This window comes from Lissotriton helveticus, chromosome 12 (assembly GCF_964261635.1).
Source record: "Lissotriton helveticus chromosome 12, aLisHel1.1, whole genome shotgun sequence".
Lineage (NCBI taxonomy): Eukaryota > Metazoa > Chordata > Amphibia > Caudata > Salamandridae > Lissotriton > Lissotriton helveticus.
Genome location: NC_136073.1, coordinates 565,456,529 through 565,478,628, shown reverse-complemented (window position 1 = coordinate 565,478,628; position 22,100 = coordinate 565,456,529). Strand labels below are relative to the sequence as shown.

The 22,100-nt window shown below is 46.2% G+C and overlaps 2 long non-coding RNA genes across 3 annotated transcripts in view; one reads left to right on the top strand and one right to left on the bottom strand.

Annotated features, from left to right (window-relative positions):
• Window positions 1-22,100, bottom strand: part of LOC144798705 (uncharacterized) — a 148,031-nt gene that overhangs the window by 11,141 nt on the left and 114,790 nt on the right. The gene's annotated exons all lie outside the window — the stretch shown is intronic.
• Window positions 1-22,100, top strand: part of LOC144798704 (uncharacterized) — a 61,311-nt gene that overhangs the window by 24,179 nt on the left and 15,032 nt on the right. The window contains exons 2-4 of one of the 2 annotated variants that reach the window (XR_013603620.1): window positions 4,185-4,276; window positions 4,719-4,802; window positions 5,206-5,293. This is a non-coding gene — a long non-coding RNA (uncharacterized LOC144798704). Of the gene's footprint in view, window positions 1-4,184; window positions 4,277-4,718; window positions 4,803-5,205; window positions 5,294-22,100 lie in introns of those variants that run through there. The other variant, XR_013603619.1, reaches the window with a different exon arrangement.

Below are 22,100 nucleotides of genomic sequence, written 5' to 3'. Positions count from 1 at the left end.
GGAGCTTCAGAGTGGAGCTTCAGAGTGGAGCTTCAGAGTGGAGCTTCAGAGCGTAGCTTCAGAGTGGAGCTTCAGAGTGCAGAGTGGAGCTTCAGAGTGGAGCTTCAGAGTGGAGCTTCAGAGTGCAGCTTCAGAGTGGAGCTTCAGAGTGGAGCTTCAGAGTGGAGCTTCAGAGTGGAGCTTCAGAGTGCAGAGTGGAGCTTCAGAGTGGAGCTTCAGAGTGGAGCTTCAGAGTGGAGCTTCAGAGTGGAGCTTCAGAGTGGAGCTTCAGAGTGGAGCTTCAGAGTGGAGCTTCAGAGTGCAGATTCAGAGTGCAGATTCAGAGTGCAGATTCAGAGTGGAGCTTCAGAGTGGAGCTTCAGAGTGGAGCTTCGGAGTGGAGCTTCAGAGTGGAGTGGAGCTTCAGAGTGGAGTGGAGCTTCAGAGTGGAGCTTCAGAGTGCAGAGTGGAGCTTCAGAGTGGAGCTTCAGAGTGCAGAGTGGAGCTTCAGAGTGGAGCTTCAGAGTGCAGAGTGGAGCTTCAGAGTGGAGCTTCAGAGTGGAGCTTCAGAGTGGAGCTTCAGAGTGGAGCTTCAGAGTGGAGCTTCAGAGTGGAGCTTCAGAGTGCAGATTCAGAGTGCAGATTCAGAGTGCAGATTCAGAGTGGAGCTTCAGAGTGGAGCTTCGGAGTGGAGCTTCAGAGTGGAGTGGAGCTTCAGAGTGGAGCTTCAGAGTGCAGAGTGGAGCTTCAGAGTGGAGCTTCAGAGTGCAGAGTGGAGCTTCAGAGTGGAGCTTCAGAGTGCAGAGTGGAGCTTCAGAGTGGAGCTTCAGAGTGGAGCTTCAGAGTGGAGCTTCAGAGTGGAGCTTCAGAGTGGAGCTTCAGAGTGGAGCTTCAGAGTGCAGATTCAGAGTGGAGCTTCAGAGTGCAGATTCAGAGTGCAGATTCAGAGTGCAGATTCAGAGTGGAGCTTCAGAGTGGAGCTTCAGAGTGGAGCTTCAGAGTGGAGCTTCAGAGTGGAGCTTCGGAGTGGAGCTTCAGAGTGGAGTGGAGCTTCAGAGTGGAGTGGAGCTTCAGAGTGGAGTGGAGCTTCAGAGTGGAGCTTCAGAGTGCAGAGTGGAGCTTCAGAGTGGAGCTTCAGAGTGCAGAGTGGAGCTTCAGAGTGGAGCTTCAGAGTGGAGCTTCAGAGTGGAGCTTCAGAGTGGAGCTTCAGAGTGGAGCTTCAGAGTGCAGAGTGGAGCTTCAGAGTGGAGCTTCATAGTGCAGAGTGCAGATTCAGAGTGCAGATTCAGAGTGGAGCTTCAGAGTGCAGAGTGGAGCTTCAGAGTGCAGCTTCAGAGTGGAGCTTCAGAGTGGAGCTTCAGAGTGGAGCTTCAGAGTGGAGCTTCAGAGTGCAGAGTGGAGCTTCAGAGTGCAGAGTGGAGCTTCAGAATGCAGAGTGGAGCTTCAGAGTGTCAAGAGCAATGCCAATAGCTCTAACTTTAACAAAGGCAAAACCATTGCATTGTAAATGCTTGTTATTTTACCGAATCACATGCTCATGCTGCTGCCTGGTTTGTCTACATGCACACAGGCAGAATCACTCGGTACAAAATGGCTCCTGTTCACTCGTCAGTACGGTCTTGCGCCGCCCCACCTTCCCCCTGCCAAATACATTCATTCCAAATACTGCTTATTTTCATATCAGACTGACTTCTCACATCTGGGATAGCAGGGGCACCTTCCACAGTGATTAGTGCTTCACAAAAAATAATTCTCGGCTAGCGCTCAGAAGCCTTGAAGCTTTGATTGAATGACACTGCAGTTTGATGCCCCGCTCGTTTTTTGATGCTATGCGTTCCAGACACTGATTTTATTAAGACTCACTTGGAGCTCTAAACTGTCACTTGATCTTTCTTTGGGTCATTTCGTTTGCCCGGAAGGACTAACATATCTGTGAAACCCTCTTCTTTTATAGTTTGAGCATCGTCTTCGTTTAGCAGGATAACATTATACATTTGAAAATACAAATATCCGGGAAGAGCAGAGAGCAAATCTCCGCGATGTTGGGCATTCTCCTATCATAAAGGAAGCGTGTTGGTGGGACCTGTGGCATCTAACGCATCATTTAACCCTATATGCGTGGGCACCTACCACAATAATGTATAGGATGAGTTTGTTCCGTTCCCGTTTTTAATTTGATGTAAAACTCAAATCACTGCACACTCTCTACTACACACTCTCTACTACACACTCTCTACTACAGTCACTACTCTCTACTACACACTCCCTACTACAGTCACTACTCTCTACTACACATTCTGCTACACACTCTCTACTACAGTCACTACTCTCTGCTACGCACTCTACTCTCTACTACACTCTACTACACACTCTCTACTACACACTCTACTACACACTCTCTACTACAGTCACTACTCTCTGCTACGCACTCTACTCTCTACTACACACTCTACTACACACTCTCTACTACACACTCTACAACACACTCTCTACTACAGTCGCTACTCTCTACTACACACTGTACTACACACTCTACTACAGTCACTACTCTCTACTACACACTACTACCTACTCTCTACTACAGTCACTACTCTCTACTACACACTCACTACACACTCACTACTACAGCCACTACTCTCTTCGACACACTCTATACTAGACACTCTCTACTACACACTATCTACTACAGTCACTACTCTCTACTACACACTGTACTACACACTCTACTACAGTCACTACTCTCTACTACACACTACTACACACTCTCTACTACAGTCACTACTCTCTACTACACACTCTACTACACACTCACTACACACTCACTACTACAGCCACTACTCTCTTCGACACACTCTATACTAGACACTCTCTACTACACACTATCTACTACAGTCACTACTTACTACACTCTCTACTACACACTCTACTACACACTCTACTACACACTCTACTACACACTCTACTACACACTCTACATTACACACTCTACATTACACACTCTACATTACACACTCTCTACTACACACTCTACACTACACACTCTACTACACTCTACTACACACTCTGCTACACACACGCTCTACTACACACTCTACTACACACCCTCTACTACTCTCTACTACTCTACTACACATTCTCTACTACTCTACTACACACTCACTACTTTCTACTACACTCTACTACAGACTCTCCACTCTCTACTCCACACTCTCTACTCCACACTCTCTACTTCAATCTCTCTACCTCAATCTCTCTAATTCAATCTCTCTACCTCAATCTCTCTACTTCAATCTCTCTACTTCAATCTCTCTACTTCACATTCTGTATTACACACTCTCTACTACACACTCACTACTCTCTACTACACACTCTCTACTACACACTCTACTACACTCCCTACTACACATTCTCCTACACACTCTACTACACACTCTACTACACACTCACCACTCTACTACACACTCACCACTCTACTACACACTCACTAGTCTCTACTGCTCACTCTCTACTACACACTCTCTACTACACACTCTCTACTACACACTCTCTACTACACACTCTCTACTACACACTCTCTACTACACACTCTCTACTACACACTCACTAGTCTCTACTACACACTCACTACTCTCTACTACACACTCACTACTCTCTACTACACACTCTACTACTCACTTACTACTCTCTACTCACTCTCTACTACTCACTACTACTCTCTCTACTACTCACTATTACTCTCTCTACTACTCTCTCTACTACTCACTCTCTACTACTCACTCTCTACTGCTCATGACAATGCCATTTATTTATCTGTTTCCAAAACCAACACATAAATAAAACATTTGTCATTTACAATGCCAAAAGCGCTAACTTTTGCAAAGGCGAGACCGTTGCATTGTAAATGCTTGTTTCTTTTTTTTTCAGTCGGCACGCTAATATATCTTTTGGTACTCACAACACTCTGTTTCTGTTCATTGTGTGTAGTATTATGTTGTATGTTGTATTATATCCATAGGTCGAGACATATTACTGTCATGACCAATTGAATTGTGGGACACATCACTTCTTTTTGGTGGCTGATTATATTTGGCGACCCCATTAGGAGTTTAGTACAGGTAACATATTTGAATATTTGTCTATTAAAGTGTGTTCAATTGTCAGTTCACGTGACAGCGTTTAATTAATATCTTCGTATCATTGAATAGGAATATATTCCAAACTGGGGCATTATCGTTTAGTCCACATCACTGTTGGATACGGAGGGTCTTACCAGTGCACGGACATCAACTTATATAAGGTGAGCGATACTTCAGGCAGGTCATCCCTTTGTGGTACAGGGGCTAGGAGGGCACGTGAATACATCTATCTGTGTTCACAACAGTCTACTTTTGTTCATTGTGTGTAGCATCATTTCGTATGATGTAATTTTACCCATAGGTCGAGACGTATCACGGTCATGACCTATTGAATTGTGGGACATAATATTCACCTTTCGTGGCTGCTTATATTTGGTGACTGCACCAAGAGTTTATCACAGGTAACATATTTGACTATCTGTCTTTTGAGCGTGTTTAACTGTGATTTCACGTGACGGTGTTTAATCAACACCTTCGTATTATTGAATATGAATATATTCTAAACTGGGGCACCATCGTTTAGTCCACTTCTCTGTCGGAATAAGGATGATGTGTAACACTTAAATTGATATGTGCTCAGGATAACTCAATTCATATTTTTAGGTGACATCTCCTGCACTCGCTGCTTATCGCCCACTTACATTTCGGGACCGTGGACTGGATTACACAATATATGATTTTTTACTGGTGAGTGTATTATTTAACACCAAACTAGTGGTCTAACTGTAGATGACTATACAATCCATTTCCAAGTGAGAGGGATACAGTATTTGAATCTTAGACCTATATGATCTCCTCCATGGTCTCATCTCATATTGAATTTTATATATACCAGAATGTTTTCTGTGCCAAGGAGTGGAGCCAACTCATCTATACTCATGTTCATTGTATCTTTTTTACGATGTTACAGCAAGTAATCTATCCATCATGTTAGAATTTAGGACGTGCATTTCTTCCTTTCTCCTATAATTACCTGCCCATAAATCGTATTTGATGTATGGAAACTGATATACATCTGTGGATTAGGTTCACGTGTACATATTTGTCTGGGGCACTGCTATTTTGACATTTCATATGCCTTCAATTTTAGGTTGCCCTATAGATTGCGACTGCATGGTGACCTCTTACGCCACCTATGTGACATTGGAGATCGAACCTAATCATCCGGACACTTGGACATACATGACTTATAGTTTCGCTGGTGGGTTGTGTATTCATCCCCCTTTTTTTGTTGTCAATTACTTGGGACTATATTTCCTTGCACAGATTTTGGTATACTTGGGTACATCTGATTTTTGTTTTGTTCTCTCACTCTCACTTTCAACTATTCATTTTTTCTTGCACCCATATCTTTTTCACGAGACTTTCTGTATGTTTTCATCGCAGTTCTTTCTTTGGAGATGATGTAAAGGAAATATCTTTGTTTAGTTTCTCACTAAAGTTCTCCCTCAGTAGAAGATAAAGATGATTGATATGTTCGTTTTGAACAATGAGTTTTTGTTATGTCTCATATACATTTGTCTATCTATGCTATTTAAATTAATACAATATCTTTTGTAATACTGTAAATATATATGTGTTGTTTGTATTTTTTGTATTTCCTTTTGTACATATAAATGATTTATTACTGCCTTGACGCTGTTGCCATGGTCTGCAGAGCCTTTTCTTTCAGCCTTTCTTCAGCCCACTGCTTGCGGTGCCCGCTCCGCGGGTCCCGCTGCGAGGAAGGCGGACTTGCAGCCTGAGCGAGGGCGAGGGAGGGAGGCAGGGCTGCGGGCTGTTGCTGGCGCAGGACTACCTGTCCCAGGAGCGCCAGCAACCTCCCAAATTGACACCAGCTGGGGCGCTCTCCCTGCCGGCTCCTCCCTCGCATTTGCTGCACTGAAAAGCCTTCCACCCTCAACTCACCGGTGGATTTATTACTGCCTTGACGCTGTTGCCATAATCTGCAGAGCCTTTTCTTTCAACCTTTCTTCAACCCACTGCTTGCGGTACCCGCTCCGCGGGTCCCGCTGCGAGGAAGGCGGACTTACAGCCTGAACGAGGGCGAGAGAGGGAAGCAGGGCTGCGAGCTGTTGCTGGCGCAGGACTACCTGTCCCAGGAGCGCCAGCAACCTCCCCAAATTGACACCAGCTGGGGCGCTCTCCCTGCCGGCTCCTCCCTCGCATTTGCTGCACGGAAAAGCCTTCCACCCTCAACTCACCGGTGGATTTATTACTGCCTTGACGCTGTTGCCATAATCTGCAGAGCCTTTTCTTTCAACCTTTCTTCAACCCACTGCTTGCGGTACCCGCTCCGCGGGTCCCGCTGCGAGGAAGGCGGACTTACAGCCTGAACGAGGGCGAGAGAGGGAAGCAGGGCTGCGAGCTGTTGCTGGCGCAGGACTACCTGTCCCAGGAGCGCCAGCAACCTCCCCAAATTGACACCAGCTGGGGCGCTCTCCCTGCCGGCTCCTCCCTCGCATTTGCTGCACTGAAAAGCCTTCCACCCTCAACTCACCGGTGGATTTATTACTGCCTTGACGCTGTTGCCATAATCTGCAGAGCCTTTTCTTTCAACCTTTCTTCAACCCACTGCTTGCGGTACCCGCTCCGCGGGTCCCGCTGCGAGGAAGGCGGACTTACAGCCTGAACGAGGGCGAGAGAGGGAAGCAGGGCTGCGAGCTGTTGCTGGCGCAGGACTACCTGTCCCAGGAGCGCCAGCAACCTCCCCAAATTGACACCAGCTGGGGCGCTCTCCCTGCCGGCTCCTCCCTCGCATTTGCTGCACTGAAAAGCCTTCCACCCTCAACTCACCGGTGGATTTATTACTGCCTTGACGCTGTTGCCATAATCTGCAGAGCCTTTTCTTTCAACCTTTCTTCAACCCACTGCTTGCGGTACCCGCTCCGCGGGTCCCGCTGCGAGGAAGGCGGACTTACAGCCTGAACGAGGGCGAGAGAGGGAAGCAGGGCTGCGAGCTGTTGCTGGCGCAGGACTACCTGTCCCAGGTGCGCCAGCAACCTCCCCAAATTGACACCAGCTGGGGCGCTCTCCCTGCCGGCTCCTCCCTCGCATTTGCTGCACTGAAAAGCCTTCCACCCTCAACTCACCGGTGGATTTATTACTGCCTTGACGCTGTTGCCATAATCTGCAGAGCCTTTTCTTTCAACCTTTCTTCAACCCACTGCTTGCGGTACCCGCTCCGCGGGTCCCGCTGCGAGGAAGGCGGACTTACAGCCTGAACGAGGGCGAGAGAGGGAAGCAGGGCTGCGAGCTGTTGCTGGCGCAGGACTACCTGTCCCAGGAGCGCCAGCAACCTCCCCAAATTGACACCAGCTGGGGCGCTCTCCCTGCCGGCTCCTCCCTCGCATTTGCTGCACTGAAAAGCCTTCCACCCTCAACTCACCGGTGGATTTATTACTGCCTTGACGCTGTTGCCATAATCTGCAGAGCCTTTTCTTTCAACCTTTCTTCAACCCACTGCTTGCGGTACCCGCTCCGCGGGTCCCGCTGCGAGGAAGGCGGACTTACAGCCTGAACGAGGGCGAGAGAGGGAAGCAGGGCTGCGAGCTGTTGCTGGCGCAGGACTACCTGTCCCAGGAGCGCCAGCAACCTCCCCAAATTGACACCAGCTGGGGCGCTCTCCCTGCCGGCTCCTCCCCCCTTAGCTCTAATAGCTTAATAGCAGTCGAAGGGCCCCGCTGCGCGGGAGCGCGCGGGAGGGCGCCGGGAGAAGCCCGGGACAAGGGCGGGCCCTCTGTGGCCCTCAGTGGCCGAGGTAGGCTGGGCTGGGCCCGGTTATTTTCATCGATAGTGATTTACATTCTGTGTTCATACACCTATGGGAAATACGCTTGACTGTTGGAGGAAGTAACCTTTTATTGAGACTGTTCTGCAACTTCCTCGGCTTTAATTGTCGGGCAGTCATTGTTGCATCTCCCGGACTATATTTCTTATTTTAGGAGGACCATATTATTGTGTGTTTTACTCTTCCGGAGGAATTTTACTTTTATAAGATTATTTTGTGGATACATTTGTTTAGAAGATGTCTAAGAAATTGCGGTCTGGTAGGGAAGTGGGTGGTACATCTGGTGTAAACAAAGATATTAATCGCACTAGAAATAAATCTGTAAATAACCCCCCTTTGAAGGGCCAATGCCAACTCTCTGAGTTTTGGGATTTGCCCTCCCCCAAGACCGCTAATTTATCTACACAAAAAGGTTCCTGTGCCATGGCTCTAGGGGTCCATATTCAAGCCACTACATCCCCGCTGCCCTCTCTCGTGCAGCCTGTACTACAACAGTCTGTGCCAGTGGTGTCTCCTCCCCGTGTCCTTTCGGAAGGGAATGATGAGAGTGAGTTCGCCTTCCCAGTACTTGAGAGGGAACTCACTCATTTACCATCTAATCTACCATCTGCGTCTCAAACCCCGCCGAAGGATCAGTTGGGTGGAGACTCGTCACCACTATCCATTGACTTTGATCTTTGCGGCCGTTATGTTAGTACAGGGAAAGTGGAGTCTCTGGCCCCTATTAAATCTTCGGGGGGTCCTACTCCATCTGGACTATTGTTGTACAGCAGTACCCCCTCGTCGAATGGTCAGGATATGTCCGATTTGTTAATCGCTTCTGGGCCCCCGGGTCTTGACCTATCCGGTATCTGCCGGTCAGGGGTAGCATGTGAAAAACCAATTTCTGAATCTATGATTGCGTTGGAACAATTACTAGCCTCTATTTTATCTCTCTTAGGGAAATTTGTTGGTAACTCGGATTGTATTTTGGAGTCTGTTACCCAAATACTGAAGTCCTTGTTACAAAAGTCACCTGAAACAAGAAGTGTTCCCCCCCTATGATTGAACATAGCTTGTCATCGAGGGAAATAAATGTGGCTCCAGTGGATTCTGACAAGAAAGCGGGGTCATCGGTCCTGATATCACACACTGTAGCTATGCCCCAAACTGCAGTGCCCAACTGTATTAACAACTCAGTTCTTGAGATTGTGGAGGAAGATAAATCCACATCTGGCCTTAAAGTAGCTCAAGATCTTTTTCCCATCTTCACGTCTGAAAATAACAAAGAACCTATCAATGATAAACAGGAGGTAAAGGAAAAAAATGGTAAACTCAGAAATAATAAGGGGAATAAAAAGAAACCAATAAGAAAATACAAGAAGAAAAGGCAGCGTCGGATAATTTTTCAAAATTCTCTGACCACACTGGAGAATGAAGTGATCGTTTTAGATCCTTCTTCTATACCCGCAAATGCGGATATTGATATGGAAGTGAACCCCCCCATTTCTACTTTTTTCAAGGTAGAAAGTGAATTGTGTCCGTCAACATCTTTGGAAGGTATTCCACAAATGGGGGGTCCCCTCCCTAGTCGCTCTCTACCGACAGCGACTGGAGGTTCAAATCAATATCAATCGGGGGCTCTTAATCCTTTGGCCTCTCCTTTCTTAGTAGTTTCTGAGAGGGGAGATCGCCATTTTCTGGATTGCCCCTTAACAGCTTTAAAAGCTCCAGTGGAAACTCTTGAGTTAGACTTCTTACCCCTTTTTGACGGGGACTTGCCCTTAAATAGAGCTTGGCTCCTTAAGCGTTTTAGTGAGATAGAAAGTCTCCGTCATATCCAAACTAGGGACATTGAGTTAGTTTCCCTATTTGGTGAAGTTAAGGTAACGAGTATAAGGGTTAAATTCTATTCACCTATCATTGTAAATTTGATATTGCAGCAAGCTGAGAACTTTCAACGTACAGGTAATGATATTCTTCCGATTTTCAAGCTTGGTAATATAAACCTGTTTTCTGGGGAGGTATTCAGAGGAGAGGAGCAAAATGGTGCAGCCTCTCCCCTTAGAGACCTGAGGATTTGGGTATCCAAGGGAAAACACTCGGTCTCCCAAGTGAAGCCACTTCCGCTGACTCAGAATTTCTCTATTTTAGAGGACAATAATCGGTGGAACTGGCTGCAAAGTGCCTTATCTACTAAAACTAAAGATAATCCCAGATTGTTTCAACATCTTTAACACCTCATTAAATATCATTTCCTGGAACGCGGCAGGGATTCACAGTAGCCCAGAGAAATTTGATTTTTTATATTGTCTGGGAGCTGACGTGATCTGTTTACAGGAAACGTGGTGTATTAATACGTTGAAGGTTTCTAAGGACTACTATGCCCTGGAAGTGCCTGCTGTTCCTTCTAAGAAAGGTCATGCTAGGGGGGGTATTGCTTGTCTACTATCAAACAAAATGCAATGGAGATTTTCCCATTATATTGATCCTAGCAAATTTTTCCATGCTATAACCATTGATAATCTGTTTAACAACGGCATAAAGTCCCCTATTGTGATTTTGAATGTTTATATTCCTCCTGAGGAGTGTTTTAATGTGATATTAAAGCAGGTATTTCAATATGTTGCCTCAATCAAGAATGTCCCATCTCCTCCGGAAATTATGCTTGTGGGAGACTTGAATTGCAAAATCTCCAATGTTAGTTTGGAACATTTTAGGAATAAACCTAAGGAAGAGGCACATTTTATTCCTCAATCACTCTTCCCTGATAAATTAGTGACAAATAAACGTGGGAACATTTTGCTAAATGAACTAGCGGTCGTCGACGGACTTATATTAAATGGGAGATTTCCGTCGGATGTGCCTGCAAAATTTACTCACAAGTCTCCCTTTGGGTCCTCTATCCTAGATTATGTAATCGCAGACTACGGTCTGTTTCCTTCTATTCAGGACCTTAAGGTCATAGCTACCTCTCTGAGTGATCATAGCATATTGTTTGTAACCATTTCTTTAAATCCTTCGACAATCGCACCTTGGTCTATGTCCGGCAGTGATGCTGCCTTCCATGCTTCTTCTGGAAGGTGCTTTTGGAATCCTTCAGCCATTAATGGGGTGCAGGATTTTTTATCCGATACCCTAGTAGTTTTAGATGAGTGGCGTGGGAATGAAATGGTCTACTTTGCAGAATTTATGCGAAAAATTATTTCTTATGCAAAAAAAACTCCCCGACCCAAAAACGGAGTGGTGGTCCCCAGCATCTTGCGTAGCCTGAATAGGGAAATAAACAAATTAGTCCGTGAACAATATCTAGACAGAGTCATGGAACGCGGAAAAGACATTTCCAGGCTAAAAAGAAAGAGAAGTAGACTCCGGCAAAAAATAAAAAAGGAACGGGAGGATAAGGTATCGATTAGCTTGAGGGAAGCAGTTGTGCATGGCAGGATCAGAGAATTTTGGGCAATAATCGGTAGGGGGTGCGGCTCTAGAGTAAGCCCATCTCCTATCCCTATAGCGGAAGAGGTATGGACTACCTATATTCGGGATCTTTATTCAGGGAATGGGAGTCTAATTGATGATATTGCCATCGGTGCTATCATTAGTAATGATACTGACAGCGGTGCCACTCCTGTGGGTCTTATTAATTATCCCGCTGGAAAAGAAATCGAGATGGCTATAAAAAACATGCGTGTCTCAGGGGCAATGGGCCCTGATGAACTCCCAATGACGGTTTTGAAATCTGATCCTGCAAGGTGGAGTAAAATCTTGTATCCTCTGTATAGAGCCTGTTTTTTGTCTAAAATGGTACCTGCCTCTTGGAGGGGAAGTATCTTGGTCCCTATTTTTAAGAAGGGTACTAGGGATAGTCCTAGTAACTACCGTCTGATTGCTCTCCTCGACTCTATCGGAAAGGTTTTTGCGAAATGTCTTCTAAAATCCCTCTCCGAGTGGGTTGGGGAGAATAATATTTTGCCAATAGAACAGACCGGTTTCCGTAGGAACCACGGTACGTTAGATAACCTCACAGCCCTTCATGTGGTTACAGATAAGTATGTTCAGGTGAGAGGAGGGGTTGTGTATGCCGCCTTTATTGACTTTTCCACAGCGTTCGACAAAGTTGATCGTGGAACGCTGTGGAGAAAATTGGCAGCGCTTGGGCTCCCACTCTATTTGTTGGAGTTGGTGAAGGCTTTACATACAGAGACCTGGTGCAGGGTCTTGTTGGGGGGCGAAAGGGGGTCATCTGATACAATTTTAACTTCGAATGGCCTTAAACAAGGCTGTTTATTGGCTCCCCTTTTGTTCTCCTTATATACGGCAGACTTACCCGCCGCCTTGGCTGCCAGAGAGGGCATTGCCCCGGTGGTGGGGGGGGCACCGATTTCTTGCCTGATGTATGCCGATGATGTCCTCATCCTTGACTTAACTCCTAAGGGATTAGCCAATCGGCTTCATGCTCTGCATTCTTTTGCGGTAGCCCATGCCATGAAGATTAACATTACCAAAAGTAAAGTCATGTGTATAGCTGGCAGGAAGAGGTGCCGATCTGTAGATTATGGTTGGTCTATTGGGGATCAAAAACTTGAGGTGGTAAAGTCCTACACGTTTTTAGGGAAAATTGTTACAGCTAACTTGAGTGAGAAGCTCCATATAGAGCATTGTTCACGCAAAGCTATTGCCCATGGCAAAGGTTTAAATTCCCTATACCATGCAACGGGGAAACGGCACTTTCCGAGTTTATTGGAAGTGTATAGATCCAAAATCCCCGCTACAATACTGTATGGTATTGAACTTATCGAGGTGAAGAAATGGGACTTTTGCCATAAGATTGAGGGGAAGCTCCTAAGATCTCTTACTTCCTTAAATACTGCGTGCTCTCTGGCAGCCTGTAGGCTCGACTTTGGTCTTAGGAGTAGTTGGGTCCAGGGATTATGTGCTCTTGTAAGATGGGTGGCTTGCCTCGCTAGTGCAGAAGTAGGGACAATGAGAGCTCTCCTCAGAATTGAATTGTTGGGTAATTTTAATGAGTTCTCTCAACTTGTTTGTAATTTTAGAAAAGCTGTAACTCTATTAAATTTAGATGAAACTACTCTTTTCCTGTACTCTCCATTACAGTTAAAGTTGGTTTTGAAAGCAGCCTCATGGGACCTATGTTTTCTATCTGATAAAAAATCAATTTGTGAAAAAAGGAATGTAGATCTTCTCCTTGACTCTTATCAGTTGAAACAACCTCAACCCTATGTTTTATGGACCCTACCGCATGGTATACGTAGATTTTGGTTTCTTCTACGCTACGATTTAATACCTCTTAATCGATTGTTATCTAAATGGTATGGTTCATCTCCTCTGTGCAATTTATGTAAAGTGAATATTCAGGATTGTATGCATGTGTTATTGATCTGCCCTGCGCTTCGTAAATTGCGCTTTAAATGGTTAAAAGCTATCTGTCTTCGTCTGGGCATTGTCACATTGAATGGCTTTCTCTCTGCACTTTATTGTCCTCCCAATGAAATGTTCTGCTTTCATATTTTTAACTTTTTTAAAGGTTTCCTAGCTATTTATTAATATGTTTCGTGAGATGTTTTGACGTTCCGACTTTTTGTAGTTTTGGTTCACATGTCAGTACTGTATTTATCCTAGGTTTCTCAAACGGTATATGTTTTGTGTTTGCTTTTTTCTTCTTTTCTGAAATGTATTCGCTGTGTGTTGAAGTTTGTACACTTTTATGTGGCCCTCTTTTGAGAGCCAAAACATAATAAATAAATTGAATTGGAAACATAATAAAAAAAATATAAATGATTGGTACGTATTTTAATATTTCCAGCCTTGAAAAAGTATTTGTAAGACGAAACACGTGTCGGCAAGCCGTGTGCTGGGAACTTTTAATGAAGTATTTTTGAATAAAAGAATATCAAGACCATCGCACGTTTTGGATCCCTTTATATAAAAACAATTTTTGTCATTGTCTCTAAGTTCGGGTCTAATGTAGCTACATTGATTAATAACAGGAATTTGATATTCTAACGAGAGGTGTGCTGTTGAAACCCCCATTTTCTGTGTCTACGATCTAGCACTGAGCCTGGTTGAAAATTTGCATCATGTGCAGGGTACGGACGAAGACGCTGGAGGGACAGCAAGGACCTGACCCCTCTCCTAGCATGACAGATCACACTAGTCTGCCCTCCTCGCCTGGGACAACATCTACTGGGCATACAGAGGGACTACCGGATAAACTGGACCTTATTCTCAAGGAGATCCGGGACTCTAGAGCGGCGATGGAGCTGCAGATGGGTACGCTCACCACAGGACTAACACTACTAAGAGTGGACCACAGTAAACTGGCTGATACAGTCAAGAACCACGACCAATCTATTGAGGACCTCACCCCCAGAGTTACGGAACATTCATCTGCCTTACAACAACTACTGCAGCAGATGACAACGCTTATGGAGCGGGTGGAAGACGCGGAAGGCAGAAACAGACGCAATAATATACGCATCATTGGCCTGCCGGAACGCTGCGAAGGGAGTAAGGCAACAGACTTTATGGAGACTTGGTTCAGAGACCATGTAGCGTCTGAGTGGCTCTCTCCGTACTTCTGCGTAGAACAGGCCCATAGAATCCCGACAGGTCAACCAAGACCTGGCGCGCCTCCCCGCCCACTGATCGTGAAAATCCTTAATTACAGAGACCCCGGCGTCTTACTATAGAAGGCAAGGGAAAAGGCGCCAATCCAGTTTGAAAATCATCGTATATCATTGTATCCTGATTACAACGTCCTGTTACAGAGACAGAGATCATCCTACCAGGCAGTAAAGAAAAAACTTCAGAAGGTACAACTCAAATATGCACTCTAATATCCAGCCCGGTTGAAAATTATCCATGATAAAAAGACCCACTTCTTTGAAAGCCCAGCAGATGCAGATGAATGGATGGAGGTGATGTGCATTAGTTCTAGCCAAATCAGTCACCCAGACTTCTCCTCACAGGACTCAGACAAACTACCGAAGCGGTCCTCTCATCGCTTACCAGAATCTTCACCGGGGTAAAGGAGGCGCTCTCCCATCACGAGAACAACAACGGCGAGACCAAGAAGGAGCAATTGCAGCAGTTGGTGCATTCCGTGTAGCCTCTAACAAAATTTCTACTGATTCAGAAGACAGCACTCTTCATTCGGAGTCCGAACACTGCATAACTCTATTCCCCACGATCACACCTAGGGCGGCCGATGACATGATTGATAACTGAACACAGACTGCGAGCCAACAATACCTGAGACTGAGATGGCGAAAATGACCTTTGCAGCTGACACGGACTCTGTGCCTGAGAGACTGTTATATCCTTTTGCTCGTAAAGATTTGCATGAACGTTGATAATCTAATATGTTCCGATTCCTAATGTACAGGGTTCCATTCGTGTGTGTTATTGGTATAAATTATTGCAACCCTGTACTTCCAGGGTATATGCTATTTTAGGGGGGCACCAGGACGTTTAGATGTTGATAACACAGTCCCCGACACACCTGATCAACACGGGGGGGGGACCGTAGAGCCGCCAGGTTGCGGACCCTTCTGTGATCATGATCAGATCCGAGGCTAGCTACCTCCCTGCTAGCGTATGCACCGTTATTTTTTCTGTACTACTTGTACACTACACTACTGTTGGGCCCAGCGCAGTTCAGGCGCTGTGCCAAGTTTTGTTAGGGTTTTGGGGAAAAGGGACTCCTGGTCAGGCCAGCTTTACCTGCTCCACATATGCGGGAGCTTTACATTATATTTGGGAACATGCCTGGGAACACTAACACCATAGGGTCGTACAATGTAATTACTTGGAATGTTCGGGGATTGGGGGCCATCCAGAAAAGACACCGTATTCATGCGTATCTCCTCCCACGTAAAACACAAATAGCATTCCTTCAGGAATCCTATTTAATTGAGTCTGAAACGCAGAAGATGCGCAAAAAATGGAGGGGACATATGTTTTCTACTAACTATTCTGCTTTCGCTGGGGGGGGGGCGACCTTTCGGATACGCCACGGGGTCCCATTCATCGAGCTAGAGCACCGGGTAGATGACCAGGACTGGTACATTCTAGTGAAGGGCGCACCCTCAATGGCTTCCTGGTGGTTCTCAGCAGCGTCTATGCCCCTAATTACAAGCAGGACGAATTCCTGAGCAAGCTAGGTACAGAACTAGCAGACTGGGATAGTCTCCCCTGGATGTTGGGAGGGGATTGGAATGCTGTGTTAGACACTGTCCTCGATAGATCGCACCCACCCCTGCATGGTACGCATGCCAGCAAACTAGCTGATCAATTCACAACCTGGGTAAAAGGCTGGCCGCTTTCTGATGCGTGGCGATGCCTTTATCCCACCCACAAAGAATATTCTTTCTATTCTTCAGTACACAGTCTCCATACTAGAATTGATAGGTTCTTATGCTCAAGATTCATCATCACCAAGGTCCGCCACTCCACATATCTAGAAAAAACCTTCTCAGCCCATAACCCCCTCGAAGTCACACTCAGTTGGGGCACAGTGCCCACCCCAGTTCCCACTTGGAAATTACACCCAAAACTGCTTGAAGACACCTCCTTCCGCACAACCCTGTCCAATACTATTACTAATTATATGGCTGAAAACTTGAACACAGCCTCCTTTAATCTGATCGAATGGGATGCTCTGAAAGTAGTGGTCAGGGGAGCGACAATTGGACAATTAGTGGGAGCTAGGCAGGAAACATACCTGTCTGAAGGACATTGAACACCGGCTAGATATACTGGAGAGGGAAGCAGTGTATGATCCAAACAAATGAGAAGCATTGCAATCTGCTCACATTGACCATGCTGAAACACTAGAAACACTACGGACAATAGACCACAGAGCATTTCTCCAACGAAAACACAGAGAAGCGGATAGGTCAGGTGCACTGCTTGCCTGCCTGGTCTGGGACAGGCCAGACCCGCCAATTATATCTAGAATCAGCACGCCGGCAGGACACATAGTTCACACACAAAATGAAATTCTGAGTCTTTGGTGCCAGTACTGGAGGTAGTTTATAGGGCTGCCTTTGAGACTGGTCACCTGACAGATTCCACCATGCAAACATTAGTCACATCCATACCCAAATCAGGACGAGATAGCCTAGAAATGGCTAATTATAGACCCCTCTCCCTGTCATCCACTGAATATAAAATTCTCAGTAAGGCCCTTGCTAATCGCATACAATCCCACCGTAATACGCTTATTCACGGTGACCATTGCGGCTTTCTACCAAATCGCAGCACCTCCCAAAACACTTGACGGCTACACTACATAATGAAGGCCACCCCACAAGCTTACGAATACGCAGGGTGCATAGCACTAGACCTTAGTCAAGCATTTGACTCCCTCTCTTGGGATTTCATGTAGGCGGCATTGCGGCGGTTCGGATTCCCAGACACATATCTCAAATGGGTTCGCCTATTATATACATCCCCTACGGCAAGAGATCGCACGGGTCACCACATCTCAGACCAATATACAGTTCATAGAGGCACAAGGCAGGGATGCCCGTTATCCCCCCTACTGTTTGTGCTCGCACTGGAACCCTTGGCTATAGCTCTTCAAGACAGCGACCCGGCTTGGCATTCCCATTGATGGGATACACCATCTAATAGATGCAGATGTCATACTCTTACACTTACGGGACCCAACAGCCGATAATGCCCCTATCCCTACTATATTTGCTACTTTTGAACGCCTGTCCGGCCTGGCCATAAGCCCTGAGAAATCGACGAGTTACTTCTTTCGGGACACGCCACATCTAACCTACCTGCAATTTGGCACCTACACCTTACTAGTAACTCCCACCACCTTTAAATACTTAGGCATTCAAGTCTATAGGACACAGGCGGATCAAATTGAGGGTAACAACCTTCGGGCGATAACGGGTCTCCATGCTAGCGTAGGGTTCTGGTCCTGTCTACCACTATCAGTGATGGGACGAGTTGCCATCTCCAAAATGGTGAAGCTGCCTCGTTTATTATACTATTTTGTGAATTTGCCGGTGGTACTCCCACAGTCCATTTTTAACACATTGAACACCATATTGGTGAATCTCATTTGGGGTGCTGGCCACAGAAGGATAAGCCTGCGGAAGCTCCAGCTGAAGACACGTAATGGCGGTCTGGGAGTTCCTGACTTTAGAAGTTACTACAATGCAAGCCAGCTCCAATGGTTATCCGACTGGACTGCAGGTATAAACTTACAAGAGATTGGATTTATCCCACAGAGGTTGGATCGGGGCGAGCTCCATTCCTTACTATTGCCGAAGGCTAATATTCCTCCAGACTGCCCTCCCCTACTGAAGATTGCCCTACACTGTTGGAAACAGGCCCTATTATACACAGCTACAGCGGTCCCTTACGCCACAAACATTCCCATCTTAGGTATCCCAACACAGCAGGGAAGACTCTCGAGGGCCAGAATACAGGACTGGACGGACAGTGGGGTGGAGGACGTAGGTGTGTTCTTCGGCGACAGCACCATTCTAGATCATGACTCCTTTGTACAGGCCACGGGTGCTCCACCATGCCTCTACTTATTGCATGCTACTGTAGCACATTATGTTAGAACGACATGGGCCCCAAAAAGAAGTGAACCCCCACAACATAACCTAGTACACCTCTTATACTACATGGGTCCTGGGGGGCATTTAGTGCGATGGTTATACACTGGAGTTCGGCGCATGCACCAATTAAACTCACTTCTCTTAGAGCACGCTTGGCCGAAGACTCTAGCTTGGAGATTACAGACAAAGCATGGAAATGTATGCTAGAATACCCCAGAAAAGTACAGTGTAATGCGAAATTAAAATTTATCCAGACGATGGTTCTTTATAGATCATATCTCACCCCTCACAGAATACATCGCATGTTCCCAGGCTCCTCTCATTGTTGCCCCCGTTGTAGAGGAGATGAGATGAGGCAGATTTTATCCATATGCTATGGTCCTGCCCTTGCTTACTAGACTACTGGAGAGGAGGTTGCCATGCGCTGCATGAGGTAACACAACTCCCGGTTCCGGATGAAGCCCTAAATTGCCTTGTAGGCCACTGTAGACGTTCACGGGTGCAGGAGGTGCGGTTATTATTAGATCTGGCACTCATCTTGGCGATCAGAGTTCTTACAATGAGGTGGAAGTCCCCTAGATGCCCGGCGATCTCCACCTGGCAAGCTGATTTACTCCAATGGGGAAGGGCGGAGGGTGCAGCGCTTCGTAGAGAAGAAGACAGAGGGCTGAGGAAGCAGCCCATCTCAATGGAATGAGAGGCTATGATGATTGAGTTGGAAACGCTTGACTTGTCTCCCCTACAGGTTAGCCGACCCCATAACATACAAGGCTACCATATGCCTCCTAACCTCTAGGCCCTGAGACCCGACCAAATAATGGCCTTGTTACGGAAACTGCATTCTCTGCAATGATACATCTATAAGCACCTCTTCGATTAACATGAAAGCTGATGTGGGTCTGACCAGGAGACGGGATGGGGGGGCTAGGGTGGGAGGGGAAGGAGTTTGTACTAGTTCCTTTGGTTCAATGTAAATGTGCACACCTTTGTATTGATTCTATTTACATTGCATAACCACTGATGTCTTACCTGCAGTGCCAAAGAAGAATGAGACTCTTGCTTCTTATGTCCCATGGATCAATTGGCACAGACCCTATGCATGTTACATGTACTGTAATTTTGATACAGGAAAAACAAAATGACTATTTCTGTAGGATCCCTTTTTTCAAGATGTGATGTAACATGGTCTTCAATAAAGTGTGTTAAAAAAATGATGAATATATTTTGTCACAATCGCGTCGGGTGCGGCCTCCTCGCACGCTCGGTGCGCCTTTGCCATGTGACCTTAGAAAAAGCATTTGATTGGTTAATAACATTTCCCTTTGTAACAGTTGTACGACCCCACCCATTTTACTCATTCTCTCTACAGCATTTGATGAGAGACACCTCTTATGCTTAGAAAGCTTTTTTGAAAAGTGTTTTCCTGTATACACATATCTTATACTACACACAACATGCAACGATCATCTTGATCAATATTCATGCTCTGTACATTAGCCTTCCACGTGTGATTGCAATGCATCTCAAACGTTCCATCAAAAAACAAATATGTGTTACACGATGCCCCTGGTGTGTGTGTCTGCACATTATTGTGCTGCCTTTAGGCCGGGGTATTACTGGCTCTAAGGAGCATTATCAGCCTCGGGCAGACTGCACATCCTAGATCACATGCCATCTTATTAACGATAGTTTCCGCCCTCCCGACACATGCTACACTAAACTAAATTGCACACTCTGCGAGGTCAAAACTACAAAAGAAACACACATAAGTACACTTCCTGGCCAGGCAGGAACTGAACAACGCCCAAGTCCCCGGAATAATTATTCACACCCCTACGCTGGCCTGGCGTACGCAAGCCCAGCCCACTTTGCGTACGTATAAATAGGATAACCACGACGCCACACGTCCCTCTTCTTCCACACTATCTCAAATGATATGACGCATCCACCTCGCATATCACAATTCGCAATAAAAAAAAGAAATGGATTCATGAGGTGTACACCATCCTGGCAATCAACACGGGCTCTAAATTGTGAGCCCTACTGCCCTTCGTCTACGAAAGGGATCCATGAGGTGTACACTCTCCTGCAATCAACACTCCATCTGAATTGTGAGCATTGCTGCCGTAGTGTTTGCACACACAATAATGACAGCAGGTATGCAGAGCAGCCTGGGTTGCACAGGGCATCCAATTGAGCGCGGTGCGGCGAGAGGGGTGGGGTGCTTCAGCCTGTCTGCGCAGGTGCGAACAAACGATATTGCCATGTGTTATCATGTGATCTTTGACCTCATTCAGTCAAATCTCTGTCTCATTTTAAAGACCTGCTCGACCGTACTGTAGGCCTGATCCAGTGAGCAGCGCTGCCCTACAGACACCTCTTAAGCGCAGTGCTGCAGGAGGGGTGGGATGCATCAGCCAGACTGCGCATGTGCGAATAAGCGATATTGCCATGTGTTATGATGTGATCTTTGACCTCATTCAGTCACATCTTTGTCTCATTTTAAAGACCCTCATTTTAAAGACCTGCTGTACCATAAGGTAGGCCTGAGCCTAGGGGCAGCGCTGCCCTACAGACACCTGTTGAGGGCGGTTCTGCGGGAGGGGTGGGGTGCATCACTCTGAGTGCGGACGTGCGAAAAAGTGATGTTGCTGTGCGTAATGATGTGATCTCTGACCTCATTCAGTCACATCGGTCTAATTTTAAGGACCTGCTGGACCGTACTGTAGGCCTGAGCCAGCGGGTAGCGCTGCCCTACAGACATGTGGCGTTGGCTTTTAGGACACTGTAGTGAGCTCCTTACTAAGTGTATATGCACACTGGCTCCCGCCACTGCATTACACGCGCATATTATGCTTCTAGCATGCGCTCTGTTCCTTTTTATGTGAACGTTGGCATAACATTATTATTTAGCCTTGTGTATGCTTGTGCACTCCAACTCCTCTTTGAACCACGATTACCACTAACAGTTGGTAGATCGTACTTCAAAAACAAAGGATGCACTCAACTCCTATTTTCTATCAAACTGTCAGGATCCCCCATGTAAATACAAGAAATGAGGAACAGACTTTGGCGAAATCAGAATTTAAAAGATCTTTATGGAGAAGACGAAACCCATGCTGGAAAACCTTACTTCAGACTGTACTGCGCTCTTTGCAGTGTCCCGCCATGTTGAGGGAACAGTTGCCCGCTCCCACTTCTTGGTAGTGGTTGGCGGTCTAGCTGTTTTCCCTCACAATTGGAAGTGTTCGGTAATGCGCATGCACGACTAGCGCGAGGCGCACTTCAACTGTAATTTCAACCTGACTGGAGTTTCCCGAGTGTTCTCCAGAGAGAAATTTTCCGTTCCTGTCAAAGAATTGAGAGCTTAACAGCAGTGTTACTTCTACATATCAAGGAAGTAAGAGAGTTTCCTTTTCGGAGTATTTGTGAGCGTGTAAAATTAATTTTCACCGTTCTTCCTCAGAGTTCGAGTTTCCTGGATAAAGACTCAGAGTTCCACATTCTTCAAGGTCAGAGGGAATTCAAGTTGATGAGCTTCTTCAGTGAAGAGAAGAGCTCAGAATTCTCAAGTAAGCGTGTTTAAGATTGTTAACTAGTCCGCTC